Raw genomic sequence first — 18,628 nt, 5'->3', positions numbered from 1 at the left:
TATCAATGGATGGGATTAAACCTGTATAGCCTCTTATGTAACAGGATTCTGAATTCCTTTGAAAGAGCATACATTAGAAAGAAATAATTTCTGCAAAGTAAATCCTGAAGTTTTAGGTTACTTCCTAATAGCTGTGGATTTAGAGAGAATAAATCAAATGTTAATCCTTTCAAATGTTATGAACTATACCAACAAACTCAGCATTCTAGCAAATGATTTAAGAGTACAGTCTGAAATAAAGATAAATAAAAACATCAGCCAGATAAGCAGATCTGATCATGGGTGCCTCTCTGATACAATTTATAGACTGAGAAGTGCCTGGAGGTAGAACATACTCCCCAAAGTATCAACTGGTCAGCTCCATGTCTCATCTCCTACTGGCTCTTCATTAAAATAAAACACACACACACACACACAAATGACCATTAACATGGGAATTAGCGCTTATCCTAAAAATCAAAGATTGCAAATTAAAACCACTAATATACCATTTTATGACCATTATGATCACAATACATTCCAATCACGGAAGAAAAGACAGAGCAACAAAACTCTTAAACATTAGACACAACAGGAATTCTTTATACTTATGGTTATACAATCCTTTCTTGTTAGACGTATTACAAATATCTTCTTCCACTTGGCTTTTCACTTTCTTTATGGTATCTTCTGACAAACAGGAGTTCTTAATTGTAAGGTACCCAAATTTATTGATTTTGTTCCTTTATGATAAACATAAAACTATTCCTGAAAAAAATCCTTCCATATCCTGAGGTCATAAAGACATGCCTCTATACTGAAAAATTCAGAGTTCTGTACTGCACATTTAAGTGAAGGGAACAGTATAGCATAGTGTTTAAAAACAGAGACAGCAGGGCCAGACTACCTGGGTTCAAACATGGCTCTGCTAACTGTGACTTGGGCCAAATTCCTTGATTTCTCTGTGCTCACCCGTTTGCTCATGTAAAAAAGAACGAGATAAAAATAGCACCTACTATTAAAGATAAATGTAGTGATCAAAGAAGTCAATGTATGTAAAGTGCTAGAAAAAGGTCAAGTGTATCCTAAGCACTACATAAGTACTAGCTGTTTTTATTAAGCCTTTAAACTGCCTGAACTTGATATGTATAAAGAATGAGGAAGAGATCTCATTTCATTTTTTCCCATATAGATAACCAATTATTCCAGCAATATATAGTGAATATTTCATCCTTTCCCCCGTAATGTGCAATGTCATTCTGACATATATTAAGTTCCCATAAAGGTCTATTTCCATTCCTCTCTTCTGCTTCATTGGTCTATTTATCTATCTCTGTGCTGCCACTGTACTATCAAATTACAAATTATTGACACTAATTATTAAATTATGCAGTGTAGACCAAGCCCTGTTCCAACTTATTCTTCATGTTTCTAGGATAACTTGTCCTTACAAATTTTAACGTAAGTTTTCAAACTTCATATTAAAAGCTTTTGGAATTTTGAACAAAGCAATATGAATTTTCAAGTCAATGTGAGAAACTAAATTTTGTTATTCAGCCTGCCTATCCATAAACATGATCTATTTATGACTTTTTATTTTCATTCAATGAAGTCTAACAGTCTCTGTAAAGGTTGTATTTCTGTTTAACTTATACCTACACGTCTTTTTGTGGAATTATAAATGCTGTCTTCAAAAATTTTTTTTCTGGCTTATTTAAATGCTATTCACTTTAGTCATTCCTTTATATCTAGAAGACTTCCCTGGTGGCTCAGACGGTAAAGCGTCTGTCTACAATGCAGGAGACCTGGGTTCAATCCCTGGGTCGGGAAGTTCCCTGGAGAAGGAAAAGGCAAACCACTCCAGTACTCTTGCCTGGAAAACCCCATGGACAGAGGAGCCTGGTGTCCATGGGGTCACAAAGAGTCCGACACGACTGAGCGACTTCACTTTTACATCTAGAAACGTAAATAATTTTTCTTCAGACTCCCTGGAATTTTCTATGTAGACAATGCTATCATCTACAAGTTTTTTTGCCACAAAATCTATTCAGCCTAACAATATCATCAATGTACATGAAATATATTGGTTAGGATTTGCCTATTTTTTCCATTGTTTACCATTAACATTTTTCTATCCTTCTTTAGGTGTTCTCTTATCAACAGCATGTATTAATAGCTATATTCTATTTTCCTTTTCAGTTTGACCTGTGTCTTCTAACTTAAGAATTGAATCCATTAATACTTAAGTTGATTACTGATAATCTGGATTTATTTCTACCATTTTATTTTGTGCTCTGTTTCTCACATTTTCTGTTTCTTTTTTCTCTGTTGTTATTGTTGTTCACTAAGTCCTGTCCAACTCTTTGTGACCCTGTGGATTGCAGCACAGGGTCACAAAGAGCCAGGCTCCCCTGTCCTCCACTGTCTCCTGGAGTCTACTCAATTTCATGTCCATTGAGTCAGTGATGCTATCTCCAACCATCTCATCCTCTGCTGCCCTCTTCTCCTTTTGCCTTCAATCTTTCCAGCATCAGTGTCTTTTCCAATGAGTCAGTTTTTCGCATCAGGTGGCCAAAATATTCGAGCTTCAGCATCAGTCCTTCTAATGAATATTCAGGATTGATTTCCTTTAGGATTGACTGGTTTGATCTCCTTGCAGTCCAAGGGACTCTAAAGAATCTTCTCCAGCACCACAACTCAAAAATATCAATTCTTTGGCGCTCAGGCTTCCTTATGGTCCAACTCTCTCATCTGGACATGACTACTGGGGAAACCAAAGATTTGATTATATAGACCTTTGTTGGCAAAGTCATCCATTCATTTAAAATGACTTTCTGTTGTCATGCTTTAAAAAAAAAAAAATCAAGCATGTTTTATGACTTAAAGATTCAGGCAGTCATATTGTCAGAAAAAGAAATTCAGCGAATGCTTTCTTGACTGCTCAACCTGAAATCCAATAGATGTTTTCTTGACTGCTCAACCTAATACCACAGCCATCTTGAGTTTTAGAACATTTTCTAACTTAAAAGAACTGTGTGGACATTACTTTAGAATACATTCCAATGGAAAAAATTTCTTTGGAATAAGAATTTAGTAAGTTAGTTCACAAGAGTTGTGATGAAATCAAAGATTTAAATGTGGCAATGTTTGGATTAGAACAATTACCCACATAACTGGTCTTCTGTGACTACAATTTGGGAACTATTTAAAAAAACATGAGATGATTTACTTTAATAGTGTTCTATTCAAATCAGGGCAATTCACTTTCTAGTCATACATCATGCATCATGAGTTACACCAAATTATACAGTAATTCTGTTATAATTATGTCCCCAAACACCTCTTTTCACATTTTAAAGAAATGCCACAAAGCCTAAATGCCATATATTACTTTATATAATATTACTTTGCCATTTTAACAACAACAACAAAAAGTCAGTTTGCAGTAGTAGAAGGCCTAGCTTATGAACAAATACAATGGTTCCACATCTGATCGAAGAGTTTGAAGTATATTTTCTCCATGTATTTATTCAAATATTTGAATGCCCAACTGTACTTAGCACTAGAAATAGTATACAGAAGTGTGCAATTTCCAATACCAGCAAACTACTCTCACCTCTTCTTTGGTCCTTACACTTTCTTAGGCTCCACTCTCTAATAAAATAAGAGGAAATAGGAAATAGTTAATTATTTTCGTATTCAGTATATTTTAGGAGAAGGAAATGGCAACCCACTTCAGTACTCTTGCCTAGAGAATCCTGTGGACAGAGAAGCCTGGTGGGCTGCTGTCCATAGGGTCGCACAGAGTTGGACACGACTGACCCAACTTAGCATGTATGCATTGGAGAAGGAAATGGCAACCCACACCAGTATTCTTGCCTGGAGAACCCCAGGGACAGAGGAGCCTGGTGGGCTGTCATCTGTGGGATTGCACAGAGTCGCACACGACTGAAGCAACTTAGCAGCAGCAGCATATTTTAAAATTATATCTGATTCGTGGCTTGAATAACTGATATTCACAATGATCTTGAAAAGCCCACATCATCTCATATACTTTATAATTTTGCAGAGGTGCAGATAATGAATTGGCAGGAACAGCAATGCTGATGCTTCAGAACTAGTTGCTTTAGCTAGGAAAGACCAAAGCAACTAACCTGCCCACCTCCACATCTTAATATGCTCTGTTTCTCTTGTTATCACATATGCAGATGACATTTAGAACAGCAGTAACTGTGGGGAAAGAATGCTAATGGAAGTTGACGAGGTGATTCTAAAATGTATATGCCAATTTAAAGGGTTAATAATAGCCAAGAATAAAGCTGGAAGACTTTGTACCACCAGATATCAAGACTTATTTGGAGAAGGGAATGGCAACCCACTCCAATATTCTTGCCTAGAAAATTCCACGGACAGAGCAGTCTGGAGGGCTACAGTCTACGGAGTCCTAAAGAGTTGGACTGGAGGAGGAAACAGCAACCCACTCCAGTATTCTTGCCTGGAGAATCCCATGGACAGAGGAGCCTGGCAGGCTATAGTCTATGGGGTCGCAAGAGTTGGACATGACTAAGTGACTAAGCACAGCACAGCACATCAAGACTTATCACACAGTTAGAGTAATTAAGACAATACATAACTGGAGCAAGGACAGACAACAGAACAGACACAGTCCAATACAGGTAGCCACCAGACACACATGACTACTCAGCACCTGCAATGTGGGTGGTGCAATTCAGGAATTAAATTTTGAATTTCTCTTATCTGAATGAATTTAAACTCAAGAACTAACAACTGACTCAGTTACTGGAAAACTTTTAAGCACGGCTTGGACCAACTGAGGTATGTGAAGCTACTTTTTCGACTACAAATTTTCTGAAACCTAAACAAAGACCAACTTTGTGCCTGAAAGAGATCTGCTGTAAAAACTATCTCAGATATCAAAGACATAGTACCAAAAAATGTAAGATACCTCAATAATTTCATATTTATTACTTCTCAATATTTTTGTATATTTGATTAAATAAAATATATTGTAAAAATAAATCTCATTAGTTTCTTTTTGCCTTTTTAATGTGGCTATTAGACAATTTATAGTTACACATATGGCTCACATTTGTGACTTAAATTATGCATCTATTATCAGTTCTGGTATAATGTGTCCAGAAAAAGACTCACTTATAGATACCCGATTTTTTTTTTAAACATTTATTTATTTGGCTGCATTGGGTCTTAGTCGTGGCACGTGGGATCCAGTTCCCTGACCAGGGATTGAACCTGGGCCCACTGTACTGGGAGAGTGGAGTCTTAGCTACTGGACACCAGCGAAGTCCCAAGATACCAGATTTATAAGAAACATTATATTGCAAGCATGGCAGGGAAAAGATGGTCTTTTGAATAGAGGTGAGTAAACTGAATATCCACACAAAGAAAAAAAAGGAATCTTGAGCCTTTGCATAATAAACAAATATCAATTCCAGCTAGACTGTACATCTAAATGTGAAAGTCAAAACTATAAAGCTGTTAGAAGAAAAAAACAAAGATTATCAACCTGGGCTAGGCAAGGATTTCTAAGGATATGAAATGGATTGATCACTTTTAAAAAATGATAAATTGGGCTAAACAAAAATTAAGACTTCTTCGCATCAAAAGAAATGAGTCCTAAGATAATGAGCACTAAGATAATGAAAAGACAAGCAAGAGTTGGAAAAAAGCATTAGAGCAGGGCTAATACATGCAAGAGAGATGACTGTGCCACACACACACACACAGAACATATCCATTGTATATACCCTAATATCTCAATATATGACCATTGTTTTCCTGTTTCAGCTTAAGTTTACCCATTCAAAAAATTCTATTTAGCCAATATTGATTCACTTCAGAAACACTTATATATATTCAAAGTAAAAGTAATGTACATAAAATCAACATTTACATTATCACATAAGGTCATTGCTAGAGTCAATATATAAGTATACACATCCTCAAAAAAAAAAAAAAAAATTAACATAGTTGGGACCTTCAGTCCAGATAAGATGGCTTAGACCAGTTTCTCCCTGCTTCTAAGTGCAACTGTAAAACCTAAAAAGAAGAAGACAATCAAAAGATACTCTGGAAGGTAGTAAAAAAAAGGCATATTGGTTTGGGAACCCAAGACAACAAAAAGGTCATCTTAGATGCCAGGTGCCTCTCACTCAACAGAAGACTATAACCCAGTCCTGGCACATCCTAATCCCCAACCCAGCATAGAAGGCGGTCAAGGCAGGCTCACTCCTCTCCAGGATTCAGTAAGAATCTCTCCAACAGTACCAGGTAAGCCACCATCAAAAGCAACGGGGCTAGTACTGAAAGTCCCACTAAGAAGCAGCAAGCAGGGGAAGCAGTTTCCTTCTCCTCAAAATCTGAGACTTCTCTGCTCTACTGAGAGATAACAAGATGTCCAAAGGGCACTGGCAAGACAAATTTCACCACAAGTGACCAACCTGGAGAGTATCTTTGGCCCCATGGGCCTGAAACTTCCCTCTTCTATACAGAGACACGAGTTTGCCTAGTACAGGCAAAGTCCTCCCACCTCCTCTAGCAGAACCAGCAGAGACCAGTGGGAACCCCACTGGTACCAGATAAGCAGAACAAAAAAACACCACAAAGACTCTAACCATCACTAGAATCAAAGACCAGAAGAGAAAGCAAAATGCCATGCTAACCTTGACAGGATAACTATCCATTAAAACAAAATATTTAAATAGGACTCAAAATACCCAAATACAAAAAGGTGAGAATGCAATAAAAATAATCACCTGTCATTGCAAAAACAAAAACATCACAATTCACATGAGAAAAGACAATAAGGTGCCATCTATACAAAAGGTGAATCAGACGTTGGGATTATATTCATTTGTTCACATTATATATAATAAACAGAACTATCATACACTCTCAGTTCAGTCGCTCAGTAGTGTCCGACTCTTTGTGACCCAATGGACTGCAGCACACCAGGCTTCCCTGTCCATCACCAAACTCCCAGAGCTTGCTCAAACTCACATCCATTGAGTCAGTGATGCCATCCAATCATCTCATCCTCTGTCGTCCCCTTCTCCTCCTGCCTTCAATCTTTCCCAGCATCAGGGTCTTTTCTAACAAGCTAGTTCTTTGCATCAGATGGCTAAAGTACTGGAGCTTCAGCTTCAGCATCAGTCCTTCCAGGACTGATTTCCTTTAGGATGGACTGGTTTGATCTCCTTGCAGTCCAAGGGACTCTCAAGAGTCTTCTCCAACACCACAGTTCAAAAACATCAATTCTTTTGAACTGGAGAAGGGAATGGCAAACCACTTCAGTATTCTTGCCTTGAGAACCCCATGAACCACACATTCAAGCAATTCCATTTCTGGGTATTTATCTGGAGGAAACAAAACCACTAACTCAAAAAGATATATATACCCCTACATTCATTGCAGCATTATTCACAATAGCCTAGATGTGGGAACAACTTAAATATCCATTAATGATGAATGGATTAAAAAAATGTGGTGTACATATACAGTGGAATATTAGTCATAAAAAAGTATGAAATCTTGCCATTTGTGATAACATGGATGAACCTCAAGAGCATTATAATAATTGAATTAAGTCAGAGAGAGAAAGACAAAAACTGTATGATCTCACTTACAGTTGGAAACTAAAAACAAAAACACCAAGATCCTAGAAACAACGCAGTGCTTGCCAGGAGCTGAAAGGTTGGGGGTGGTCAGAGAAATGGGTGAAGGGGTCAAAAGGTACAAACTTGCAGTATAAAGATAAATAAGTCACAGGGATGCAATGTGTAGCATGGGGACAACAGTTAATAATTCTGTACTGCGTATTTGAAAAAGTTGTTAGAAAAGAATAGATCTAAAAAGTTCTTATACAAGAAAAAATAATTTTTTTAACAGTGTAAGATGTCTGATATTAACTAGATATTTTGATGATCATTTCTCAGGGTACACACATATAGAATCATTACATTGTACACCTGAAATTAATAAACCATTTTATGTCAATGATACCTCAATTTTTTTAAATTATGAGAAAGTAGAAGTTATAAAAAGAAAACTAAATGGGAATCATGGAACCAAAAAACACATTGACAGAAATAAATACTCTCTGGATGGGTTCAATAGCACAGTGGAAATGACAGTGGATAGAATCACTAAACTTGAAAAAAGAACAGTAAAATTTAACCAACCTAAGAACAGTGAAAACAGACTAAACACAACTGAACAAACCCTCAGGAACCTATGAGACTCTAATAAAAGAACTAACAGCAGAGTCCCAGAAGGAGAGGAATATAAAGACAACAGAAATGAAAGAGTATTCAAGGAAAGAAAGGCCAAAACTGCCAAAAAACTAAATGTGCAGAGGCAAGAAACTGAGTAAACACTAAACAGGATAAACCAAAGGAAATCCATGGCAAAACAAATGATAATTGACCTTCTGCAAGCTAAAGACAAAGAAAACACTTGGAAAACAGCCAGAGAAAACAATGCATTATCTAAAAAGGAACACCAGTTTGAATGACAGTGTATTTCTCATCTAAAACATGGAGACCAAAAGGAAGGAATACACATAATTTGCCAAGAACTGCAGGAAGAGAACTGGCAACCACAAATTCTATATCCAGAGAAACTATCCTTCAGGAATGAAAGGGGAAAAAGATACTGTCAATCAAAAAGTTTTTCTAAAAGACTTTGCCACTAACAGGTATACCCTAAAAGGCATCACCGACTCAATGGACGTGAGTCTGAGTGAACTCCGGGAGTTGGTGATGGACAGGGAGGCCTGGTGTGCTGCAATTCATGGGGTCGCAAAGAGTCGGACGTGACTGAACTGAACTGAAAAGAAGTTCTCAAAACAGAAAGGAAATGATAAAAAAGAAATAAAGGAATCTTGGAGCATCAAGAAGAAAAAGAGTAACAGAAAGAGTATAAACTTGGGTACATACAATAGACTATCCTCACGAGTTTTACATACCATATTTGAGGACTGAAACAAAATTATAATGCCATCTGGTGTCTAATACTTAAAAGTGAGGAACCTAAATGGAAGTCAAAAGTGTAACATGTTATTATGTTACTCATACTTTACTCAAAGTGGTAAAATGTTGATACCAGGAGACTGAATACATATATGTATATGTGTATCCAGAGCAACCACTACAAAAGCTATATATTATGTTCCACCCACATGACAAGAGAAACAGGATGAGAACCAGAGGATACAAACAGAATACAAATAATAAAATGGCAGACTTTGGTTCTAACAATTTGACAATTACTACTATGGACTGAATTGTGTTCCCCTCAAATGGCAACCCACTCCATATTCTTGCCTGGAGAATCCCATGGACAGAGGAGCCTAGTGGGCTATGGTCCAAAGGGTAACAAAGAGTCAGCCACAATTGAAGCAACTTAGCGTGCGTGCATGCACACACACACACACACCCCCAACCACTAAATTCATATGAATGGAGCCCTATTTGGGGATAGGGCCTTCAGCAAGTAACTAAGCTTAGTTAGTTAGTTAAGTCGCTCAGTCGTGTTCGACTCTTTGCGACCCCATGAACTGTAGCCCATCAGGCTCATCCATCCATGGGATTCTCCAGGCAAGAATACTGAAGTGGGTTACCATTTCCTTCTCCAACTAAGCTTCAGTTCAGTCAGTTCAGTTCAGTCGCTCAGTCCTGTCCGACTCTTTGCGACCCCATTAATCGCAGCACGCCAGGCCTCCCTGTCCATCACCAACTCCCGGAGTTCACTCAGACTCACGTCCATTGAGTCAGTGATGCCATCCAGCCATCTCATCCTCTGTCGTCCCCTTCTCCTCCTGCCCCCAATCCCTCCCAGCATCAGAGTCTTTTCCAATGAGTCAACTCTTCGCATGAAGTGGCCAAAGTACTGGAGTTTCAGTTTTAGCATCATTCCTTCCAAAGAAATCCCAGGGCTGATCTCCTTCAGAATGGATTGGTTGGATCTCCTTGCAGTCCAAGGGACTCCCAAGAGTCTTCTCCAACACCACAGTTCAAAAGCATCAATTCTTCAGCGCTCAGCCTTCTTCACAGCCCAACTAAGCTTAAATGAGGTTAAAAAAAAAGGGGGCTGGGGGTGGGGAGGTGGGGCCCTGATCCAATAGGATCAGTGTCCTTATTATAAGAAGAAACACCATAGAGTGTTCCACCCTCTTTCTGTCCACACACAAAGAGGTCATAAGAGCAAACAGCAACATGGCAGCTGCCTGCAAGCCCAAGAGATGTCTTAGAATGAAAGCAGATTGAAAGTAAAAGGATAAGAAAAGTTATACTACACAAACATTAATTTTTTAAAAAGCAATAATGATTATATCATATCTGATGAAGAGAACTTCAGAGCAACAAAAATATCAAAAGGGATATTAAATAAAGATAAAAATATCAATCTACCAGGAAAACATAATGAGCCTAAATGTGCATGCACACACACACACAAAAAAACCACAGAGCTTCAAAATTAGGAAGCAAAACCTGACATCTGAAAAGAGAAACAGAAAAAATCCACAATTATAACTGGAAACTTGAATACCCTACCTCAGCAACTGACAGCCACCAGAAGGAAAATCAGAAAGGATATAGAAGATCTGAACAATCAAAATTAACCAGGATCTAACTGACTTAAGTAAATAGAGCACTTCATCCAACAGCAGAATACACATTTTTTTTCAATGCATGGAACATTCACATAGAGGCTATACATTCTGACAAATTTTTAAAAATTAAAATCATATACAGTGTGTTTTCTGATCATACCAGAATTAAATTCAAATCAATAACAGAAAGACAAAAGGATAATATCTAAACATGTGAAAAATCAAGCAATACATTTGAAATAATCTAAATAATCTATGTGTTAAAGATGAAATCTCAATGGAACTTTTAAAAATATATAAAGCTAAATGAAAATGAAAATACAACATCCCAAAATACGTGGGAAGCAGCTAATGCAGTACTGACAGGAAAATGTGTAGTACTAAATATTTACATTAAAAACAACAAGAGGTCTCAAATCAATAATCTTAGTTACCACCTTAAGAAACTAGAAAAAATAAAAATAAACCCAAAACAAGAAAGCAGAAGGAAGGAAATAAAGATAAAAGCAAAAATCAATGACACTGGAAACAGCCAACTGAGAAAATAAAAAGTTAATTCTTCAGGGGAAAAAAAAAAAATCTTTGAAATTGAACTGAACCTCCACCTGCAAAGACTAATAAAGAGAATAATTCATTTCTTCTAAAGTCTTGAATTTATGAGTATAAAATTTTTCATAATAGTTCTTGTATCCTTTTAATGGCTATAGTATCTGTAGTGTTACCCTCTATTTAATTCCTGATATTAATAATTTGTAATTTAATTCTAATAGTAATTAATTCTAGTATCAGGAATTGTATTCTAAAAAATGGAAAAGGAAGAAACATTTCCCATCTCATTTTATGAGGTCAGTATTACCTTTTCATTTATGTTCAAAATAAATCATATACATGAATGTTCATACAAGCTTTATGACAGCCAAAACTGGAATCAGTCCAGATGTTCTTCAACAGGCAAATGGTTAAACTGCGGCACGTACAAACCAGGGACTACTACTCGGCAATAAAAAGGAATGAACTATCAATACATATAACAACTTAGATGAATGTCCAGGAAATTATGCTGAATGAAAAAAGTCAATCCCCAAAAGTTTCAAACTTCATGACTGCATTTATATAACATTTTAAACTGTCAAAATTATAGAAATGGAAAATAGTCATGGTTATGGGGTTAGGAAGAGGGAGGGGCCAGAGGAGTTGAGTGTGTTTACAAAAGGGCAACTGGAGGGAGCCTAGTGATACAAGTAAAACTGGGGACATTTGATGAGACTGATGGACTGGGTCAACACTGAGATCCTTCCCAACTGTGATACTGCACTATAGCTGTACAAGCTGCTCCGCTGGAGAAAGCTGGCGAAGAGGCACATGGGATCTCTCTATTATTTCCCACAACTACATGCAAATTTACAATTCCCTCAACAAAAATTTTCAATTCATCAAAAAACAGTAATTGCTAAGTTCACTCCCTTACTGACAATAAAAGGGTAAAGAGAGAGTCGGACAGGTCATGTTTCATCTACAGCTATAAAATCAGTTCACACTTATGGTAGGAGGGAAATTCCAAAACAAGAACTTCCTAGGAAGCACACAGTCTGGTAACCAGGTCACCAAACCCTATACCAGACAATCACCAAGCAAGGCCAAATATAAATAGCCAAGGTAGTTACAGGCACTAGAGTATAACAAGAAATCAAGACAGGTGCAGACCAGACACACATCACAAAGCAAAGGACCAGGAGTAATTACAAAGTCAACAGTCCTTTACATCTGGCTCACTGCCCCCAGATACTGTCCACTTCTGAGATTTTTCCTAAAATAATCAGAACAGCCTGTGAGATCTATTTAACTACAAGTATTGGCATCCATTATTATAGTACACTACAGTTTCCTGTTTTAAGGTTGGTTACTTCCTATAAAAGAAAGTGAAAAGTGTTAATAGATCAGTAGTGTCTGACTCTTTGCGACCTCACTAACTGTAGCCCGCCAGGCTCTGCTGTCCATGGGATTTTTCAGGCAAGAATAGTGGAGTGGACTGTCATTTCCTCCTCCAGGGGATCTTCCCAATTCAGGGATCAAACTCAAGTTTCCTGAATTGCACACAGCATATTTACCATCTGAGTCACCAGGGAAGACCTGGTCACTTCCTATAGTCTGTATATAAATCAAAAAGCGAAGAGTGTTAGTAGTTATATTAAAAGCAAAGTCCAATGCCTAGTACAAACTTAACACATAATACTTACTATAGAAGAGAAAGGAGAGAGGGACTAATTCATGAATGAATTAATAAAAGTCTATGGACCCTTGACAGAAATGGTATGGACCTAACAGAAGCAAAAGATATTAAGAAAAGGTGGCAAGAATACACAGAAGAACTGTACAAAAAAGATCTTCACGACCCAGATAATCATGATGGTGTGATCACTCACCTAGAGCCAGACATCCTGGAATGTGAAGTCAAGTGGGCTTAGAAAGCATCACTATGAACAAAGCTAGTGAGGGTGATGGAATTCCAGTTGAGCTATTTCAAATCCTGAAAGATGATGCTGTGAAAGTGCGGCACTCAATATGCCAGCACATTTGGAAAACTCAGCAGTGGCCACAGGACTGGAAAAGGTCAGTTTTCATTCCAATCCCCAAAGAAAGGCAATGCCAAAGAATGCTCAAACTACAACACAATTGCACTCATCTCACACGCTAGTAAAGTAATGCTCAAAATTCTCCAAGCCAGACTTCAGCAGTATGTGAACTGTGAACTTCCAATTGTTCAAGCTGGTTTTAGGAAAGGCAGAGGAACCAGAGATCAAATTGCCAACATCCGCTGGATCGAAAAAGCAAGAGAGTTCCAGAAAAACATCTATTTCTGCTTTATTGACTATGCCAAAGCCTTTGGCTGTGTGGATCACAATAAACTGTGGAAAATTCTGAAAGAGATGGGAATACCAGACCACCTGACCTGCCTCTTGAGAAACCTATATGTAGGTCAGGAAGCAAGAGTTAGAACTGGACATGGAACAACAGACTAGTTCCAAATAAGAAAAGAAGTACTTCAAGGCTATATATTGTCACCCTGCTTATTTAACTTATATGCAGAGTACATCATGAGAAACGCCGGGCTGGAAGAAGCACAAGCTGGAATCAATTTTGCCGGGAGAAATATCAATAACCTCAGATATGCAGATGACACCACCCTTATGGCAGAAAGTGAAGAGGAACTAAAAAGCCTTTTGATGAAAGTGAAAGAAGAGAGTGAAAAAGTTAGCTTAAAGCAAAACACTCAGAAAACTAAGATCATGGTATCTGGTCCCATCACTTCATGGCAAATAGATGGGAAACAGTGTCAGACTTTATTTTGGGGGGCTCCAAAATCACTGCAGATGGTGATTGCAGCCATGAAATTAAAAGACACTTACTCCTTGGAAGGAAAGTCATGACCAACCTAGACAGCATATTGAAAAGCAGAGACATTACTTTGCCAACAAAGGTCCGTCTAGTCAAGGCTATGGTTTTTCCAGTGGTCATGTACGGATGTGAGAGTTGGACTGTGAAGAAAGCTGAGTGCCGAAGAATTGATGTTTTTGACCTGTGGTGTTGGAGAAGACTCTTGAGAGTCCCTTGGACTGCAAGGAGATCCAACCAGTCCATCTTAAAGGAGATCAGTCCTGGGTGTTCATTGGAAGGACTGATGCTGAAGCTGAAACTCCAATACTTTGGCCACCTCATGCAAAGAGCTGACTCATTGGAAAAGACCCTGATGCTGGGAGGGATTGGGGACAGGAGAAGGGGATGACAGAGGATGAGATGGCTGGATGGCATCACCGACTTGATGCACATGAGTTTGGGTGAACTCCGGGAGTTGGTGATGGACAGGAAGGCCTGGCGTGCTGTGATTCATGAGGTCACAAAGAGTCGGACACGACTGAGCGACTGAGCTGAACTGATGGACCCTTGTGGGCTTTCCTGGTGGCTCAGCTGGCAAAGAATCCGCCTGCAATGCAGGAGACCTGGTTCGATCCCTGGATTGGAAAGATTCCCTGGAGAAAGGAAAGGCTACCTGCTCCAGGATTCTGGCCTGGAGAATTCCTTGGACTGTACAGTCCATGGGGTCGCAAAGAGTCAGACATGACTGAGTGACTTTCACTTTCACTTTCCATGGACCCTTGTGCCATTAAAAAGACACATTTACAGAAATTTTGCAGCTTCAGAGGGTTCTTGAAGGCCCTAAAATCCAGAATTTACAAAACCTAGCTTTAGATTATGCATCTTGAGAAACCTACTCTAGCAATTTAGGTCATTTGTCTCTTTAGATGGTAAGATAAGAATTTCTCAGGGTCCTTTCCAATGCTATAATTTACTGATTTATACCCCAGTCACAGCCTCGGACAGGATTACCTCCCTTTCCATATCATATGTAATGGCACAGAATTTTTAACTGAGCATTTGGTTTACCTAACAGGATACTTAAGCATATTTACTATCCAGGACAGGTCTGAAATGAGCTTCCCTGGTGGCTCAGAGGTAAAGAACCACGTGCCAGTGCAGGAAACGCAGGTTCAATCCTTGGGTTGGGAAGATCCCCTAGAGAAGGAAATAGCAACCCACTTCAGTGTTCTAGCCTGGGAAGTCCCATGGACAGAGGAGCCTGGTGGGCTACAGTTCATGGGATCAGAAGAAAGTCAGACAGGACTTAGCAACTAAAAACAACAAACTGAGGTCTGAAATATAAGGAGGAAGCTAGTGAAACTATGGAAATCTTTTGTGGATCCTTAATACAGTCACAAGATCACTGGATAATAGGAGGCACAACTGCTTCAGGAAAAAAGGTAAATGTCATGATGCTGCACTATGCTGGACTGGTTAGAAACTAGGCTCAATTTAGCTCAATTTCAGCAAAAACACTCCTCAAAGCAAATGCAGCAGCACCCCCCCCCCAAAAGTTCTAATCTATAACACTTATTAAAAACGTATGAAGGAAATTTGGTACAAAACATTCATGAGATGTCTAAAAGTACAAAAGCACACAAACTTTTTCAGGTCTCCCAATGCAAGCTTCACTGACAAGCAGCAAAAAGCTACTCCCCAGTATACACACCTTTATCTTAGATTCGCTGAGCTACATTATAGCCTTTGGGTGTATCTGAAAGTGAACTACTAGATCCTGCAATTGAAACCATAAAATATTTAGCATGGATAAACTGCCTCTATCTTACTATATGCCTCACCTTGAGTCTTCACACGAGACCAATGATTTCTAAAAAAATTTTATCTCCTGTTAGGAAAACTGCAGAATTAAAAATTCAAACTCCTTTCAATATAACTTTAGGAATAACCCATCCATTCTGGGTTATTTTTTTTTTTTAGGATGACTTTTTTTACCTGATTAGGATGATTTTTTAATAACTGGCATTATTAAAATATGTGAAAACATATTTAATCCACAAGAATTTTTACCAAATAGAGTTGGGTCACTGTCTCAGCAGTGAGTTCCTAAATCTGTAGCCCTTGTTTTCAATCTTTTAGGCCTTGCCACAGTGTTGAAAGAGTGACGACAAAGCAATAAAGCAACTAATGGACTCAAAGTCCAATTGCTAAGATAGAGCCCATTCACACCCAAATGCTGACAGCACCAGACTATGTAAAGAGAGGCACTCAATCTCAGGGCTACCAAAGGTCTAAGTCTTGTCTAGATCCAGCCAAAGCTTAGATTCTACCTGTAACAATTCCTGTATGAGATGGTTCATCTTCTGTTCAACACTGCCAGTGCCTGGGACATGTTGCTTTCTGAGACTGCCCACTCCATCCTCACAGCTCTGTTACGAAGTTCTCTTACAGTGGGTACAAATCTGTCTCTCTGTAATTTCCACCCACAAGTTCTAATTCTATCCCCTGGGACCACACAGAAGAAGCCTAATCCTTCTTCCAGCTTCCACATTGTCAGCCCCTCAAAGATCTGAATACAGTTATCAAGTCTCCCGTGACTGTTGTGGGAGGCTGAATACGGGTTCCCCCAAAGACGCTGGTGTCCTAATCTCCAAAACCTATCAGCTCCTGCTCGTGCTCAGCCCTGTCTTTGTGACCCCATGGACTGTAGCCCAGCAGACTCCTCTGTCCATGGGATTTTTCAGGCAAGAATACTGGAGTGGATTACCATTGCCTCTTCTAAAGGATCTTCCTGCATCTCTTGCACTGGCAGGTATATTCTTTACCACTGAACCACCTGGAAGCCCAAAACCTACCAGAGAAGAGACTCTGAAGATGCAATTAAAGATCTTGAGATGGAGAGATTATCTTGAATTATCCTGGTGAATCCAGTGTAACCACAAGGGTCCCTATAAGAGGCAAGAAGGAGGATCAGAGAGAAAGAAGTAGATCTGATGAAGCAGAAACTGAAGTGATGCACTTTAAAGATGGAGAAAGGGGCCATGGACCTAGGAATGCAGGCAAACTCTGGAAGCTAAAAAAGGCAAGAAAATAGATTCTTCCATACAGCCTCCAGAAGGAGTGCAGCCATGCATGCACATTTAGACTTATGACCATTAGAACTGTTAAGAGTATAAATCTGTGTCTTTATGCCACTGAATTTGTAATAATTTGTTATAGCAACAGAAGGAAACTAAGGGAGACTCATTCTCTTTCCAAACTAAAAGATTTCTTTAACCACTCTTCAAATAACAGTTTCAAGTCTCACCTCAAGACATTCCCAATCTCTCTTTTGTCAAAAATCTCATGTTTCCTTTGACGTATCCATATACCCTATTCTCCTGGCCGAAAATAGCTCTCAACTTTCTCTCCAGCAATGATGTCTAAAGCCACATCCTCTTGGTCCACTTGCTTTTACCAAGCTCATTTCAAGGGCAATTGCTCCAATAAATAATAAGTTGAAAGTAAACAATCATTCAGAATTCCCAACAGGTCTGATAATCTAGAAGATTAAAAGGCCTTATTCCTCCTCCTCATTCTCCTGGAGAAGTCACAAATTCTTCCCCATGTATTAGGATTTTAAGAGATTATATAGATGACTTCTCAATTGAAACATCTAGTCATATAACTCCTTGTTAGTAAAACCACTGCAGAAATTAAAAAGTAAAAGCTCCCTATATTATGTATATGACTAATATTTCCTCATACTGTGCCTCCTAACCTCTACATTTATGTTTAATTATCATACAAATTGTATGCTGCTGCTAAATTGCTTCAGTCGTGTCCGACTGTTTGCAACCTCATGAACTATAGCTTGCCAGGCTCCTCTGTCCATAGAATTCTCTGGGCAAGAATACTGGAGAGGGTTGCCATGCCCTCCTCACTGGATTTTCTTAACCCAGGGATTAAACCCTCGTCTCTTATGTCTCATGCATTGGCAGGTGGGTTCTTTACTGCTAGCACCACCTGGGAAGCACAAATTGTATAATTTATGATAAAAAGTAGTTAAACAAAAGTACAGTATTAGTTTAGCCAAATGTTTTACAAAATATTTAAATGGTTATATAATAGCTTTGGGGCTTCCCAGGTGGCACAATGGTAAAAAAAAAAAAATCCTCCTGCCAATGCAGGAGACACAAGAGACGTGGGTTTGATTCCTGGTTCGGGAAGATCCCCTGGAGAAGGAATTGGCTACTAACTCCAGTATTCCTACCTGGAAAATCCCATGGACAGAGGAGCCTGGAAGGCATGGGGTTGCAAAGAGTCAGACATGACTGAGGAACTGAGGACACACACACACATAATAGTTTTTATCTGTCAAGATTAACTTCTAGCAAAATAATAACATGTTTGACAAATGCACTGAACATTGTACCTATAGCATGATTTACTTTACAAACACAAAGGCTTTTAACACTTCTATTTATGGATGTTAGAATATAGGATGGAGAAGGCAACGGCACCCCACTCCAGTACTCTTGCCTGGAAAATCCCTTAGATGGAGGGGCCTGGTGGGCTGCAGTCCATGGGGTCACTAGGAGTCGGACACGACTGAGCTACTTCACTTTCACTTTTCACTTTCAT

At 38.7% G+C, this 18,628-nt stretch overlaps 1 protein-coding gene across 9 annotated transcripts in view; it reads right to left on the bottom strand.

Moving 5' to 3' along the window:
* The window catches only part of MAGI3 (membrane associated guanylate kinase, WW and PDZ domain containing 3), a 292,911-nt gene that overhangs the window by 217,422 nt on the left and 56,861 nt on the right, over window positions 1–18,628 (bottom strand). Inside the window, exon 2 of one of the 9 annotated variants that reach the window (XM_086391927.1) lies at window positions 16,861–16,953. The exons of the other annotated variants lie outside the window; for them this stretch is intronic. The gene's annotated coding sequence lies outside the window, so the exon portion shown is untranslated. The remainder of the gene's footprint in view (window positions 1–16,860; window positions 16,954–18,628) is intronic. 9 annotated transcript variants of the gene reach the window in all.

Source organism: Bos grunniens, chromosome 3, assembly GCF_055505025.1.
Source record: "Bos grunniens cultivar Pamir isolate PY7600 chromosome 3, Bosgru_T2T1.0, whole genome shotgun sequence".
Taxonomy (NCBI): Eukaryota; Metazoa; Chordata; class Mammalia; order Artiodactyla; family Bovidae; genus Bos; species Bos grunniens.
Note: the sequence above shows the minus strand (reverse complement) of the source record. Positions and strands in the feature narration are given on the sequence as shown.